Source organism: Notothenia coriiceps, unplaced genomic scaffold, assembly GCF_000735185.1.
Source record: "Notothenia coriiceps isolate Sejong01 unplaced genomic scaffold, NC01 NC01_scaffold00020198, whole genome shotgun sequence".
NCBI classification, from domain to species: domain Eukaryota; kingdom Metazoa; phylum Chordata; class Actinopteri; order Perciformes; family Nototheniidae; genus Notothenia; species Notothenia coriiceps.
Genome location: NW_011352899.1, coordinates 82,777 through 85,536, shown reverse-complemented (window position 1 = coordinate 85,536; position 2,760 = coordinate 82,777). Strand labels below are relative to the sequence as shown.

The following is a 2,760-nucleotide window of genomic DNA, read 5'->3' as shown; positions in this document are numbered from 1 at the left end:
TTTCACTGTGGCCCTGGACTCGTTAACACAGAACAGAGATATCCCACACCTAGGTGTTTCTTTATACTATCTACTATCCGGTACCAGCATTTGAAAAAAAATGTCAAGCAACATTACGTTTCCTTGAAAAATGTGTGAATGCTCAACAGCGATGTCACCCATAAAACGTTGGGTAAAGTTGAAAGTAGGTAAGGACAGAAACATTTCAAACCAAAGGCAGAGAGAACTGTATTGAAATCGAGGCTTTTATGGCACTAATATCAACGCCAAATCTTTAATTAAACTACATCGATTACGGTAACACTTTATTTTGATAGTCCATAACAATCTATACTGTAAGTCATCAGTTGACATTTAGTAGCATGTCAACAGTGCATCAGTTGACATGTGTCAGTTGACATTCAACAGCATCGTTCAAACCGACAAGTAACTAAGCATTAGTTGATGATCAACAGATAAGCAACTTTAGAGTTTAGTTGACTATCTGTTGATCGTCAACTAATCTAGAGTTGACTATTAGTATACTTTTAGTAGGTTCTCCACTAAGCGTTTGTAGGCATGTGTTAGGACTATCCAATTCAAGTGAAAAACAGTTGAGAATAGTAGAAAGTCTATATCCTATCAACAGAACACATACATTCATCCACTAATTATATGCAACAGACAAAAGCGAAATGTTTTGCACAACTGATCACGAACACTGGATAACTGAAGTCAATACCAGACTATAAAGCACAGTAGAACAAACACTATACACAGCATATCAGAGAATGAAAGCTTTTTTATTTTAATAATATACTACAAGTAAAAACTGAACAGTTGTGAACCACATTCAATCCTACTAAAGGATATCTAAACATAATTATTAACAGGTCGCCAAAAAACTTCCCCAAAGTAGCTTTCCAAAATGAAAAAACTCCCCCCCTACAACAACAACGCTCAACCCACATTCAGAATTACCTGGCAGAAAAGGGGATGAGCTGTTTGTTGCTTTTCATTTCAGCAATCTTTTCTGCCAGTTCACCGACTATTTTTTTCTGACAGAGTTGGGCTAATTTTAAAAGTGTGGTTTTACCCTTAAACTGGTCTAGGACACTTTTGTCCACCAGGAATACTTCAGCAATTGCTGCAGTGTCTTTCACAGCATTCCTGGAAACATGAGCTTTCTTAAAAGCTTTGGTCATCTTGAAGCCTCTCTGCACCAGTTTAAGGACACGCCGATATCTTCTCACCACATCTGAGATGGAAGACACTGAAAAATAAAGAATACATTAATGTCAATAAATGTTATTGCCCCCCAATAATTGTTGTGGTGTGTATTGTGTGCAGTGTCTTAGTTGCAGGGTGAGCCATAGTGTTTCTCACATATTTCTTGGATGAATGTGTGTGACTTCCCATTTGTTTTAGAACATGTGTTGTATTTTATAGTAGGTACTAGGTAGTGTGCCTGTATGCGCAGTGTGCAAATCTAGTTAGATAATTTGCTATTTATTGATAAAAAATATATTGGTGGTAAAAACTGGTGAGAACATTATTTATATTTCATTATTCATTACAGGTTCAGCTCAAACAGCCATAGCCAGATGAGCATTAGAGGTGTGGACATTTCTCGATTTATAAGATGCATCGCGATGTACGATGCACTCTGAAACTACGGGGCGGCCGAGGACAAAAAATACACATGCGTTAATCGCGTTAAAATAATTAGTGGCATTAATTTTTTTTTTCGTTAACGCGTTATTAACGCGTTAACTTGACAGCCCTAATTTTAGTTATTAAACTGTACAAATCTGCAGTGCAGTGATTTTTTTCCGTTTGCCTGGTATTGACTACCAGCTGGTAGATAATGTGTTTCAAACTTTATTTTTTACCATTTCACAACTGTTCAGTTTTTACTTGTAGTATATTATTAAAATAAAAAATCTTTCTTTCTCTGATATGCTGTGTATAGTGTTTGTTCTACTGTGCTTTATAGCCTGGTATTGACTTCAGTTATCCAGTGTTCGTGATCAGTTGTGCAAAACATTTCGCTTTTATTCCCATGTCTGTTGCATATAATTAGTGGATGAGTATTCTGTTGATAGGTTATAGACTTTCTACTTTTCTCAACTGTTTTTCACTTTAATTGGATAGTCCTAACACATGCCTACAAATGCTTAGTAGAGAACCTACTAAAAGTATACTAACAGTCAACTCTGGATTAGTTGATGATCAACAGATAGTCAACTAAACTCTAAAGTTGCTTATCTGTTGATCATCAACTAATGCTTAATATAATAGTCAACTGAACTTTAGTTGCATGATCTGCTTGATCATCAACTATGCTTAATTTGTAATTAGTGCAACTAAACTTTAAAGTTGCTTATCTGCTTGATCATTCACTAATGCCCCCTTAATGGCTAATTAGTCAACTTAAACTTTAGCTTGCGTGTATCTGTTGATCATCAACATAATGCTTAATGCTAATAGTCAACTAAGCGTGTGGTGGCGTGGTATCTGTGTGATCATCCAACTAGATGATTAACTGTATAGTCAACTGTGTATTAAACTTAGTGTTGGCGTTTAAGTCTTCGTTTGATCATATGCACATTTGATAGTGTGTATGTGGTCTTATTAGATGATGCACTCAATGATCAAGCTATATACATCTTAGCTTTGTTATATCTGGTATATCATCATGGAACTAATGGTTAATGTATATCTAATTCTACTGATATGTTGGTTGGAAAATGCATGCTTACTGGTCTGTGGAAACTAGTG

The 2,760-nt window shown here is 35.7% G+C and overlaps 1 long non-coding RNA gene across 1 annotated transcript; it reads right to left on the bottom strand.

Moving 5' to 3' along the window:
• Window positions 1-482: 482 nt before the first annotated feature.
• Window positions 483-2,382, bottom strand: LOC104952603 (uncharacterized). The gene is made up of 3 exons (XR_799124.1): window positions 2,217-2,382; window positions 1,746-1,752; window positions 483-503 (listed from the first exon to the last, which is right to left on the bottom strand). It is a non-coding gene; the product is annotated as an uncharacterized lncRNA (long non-coding RNA).
• Between the last annotated feature and the right edge of the window lie 378 nt (window positions 2,383-2,760).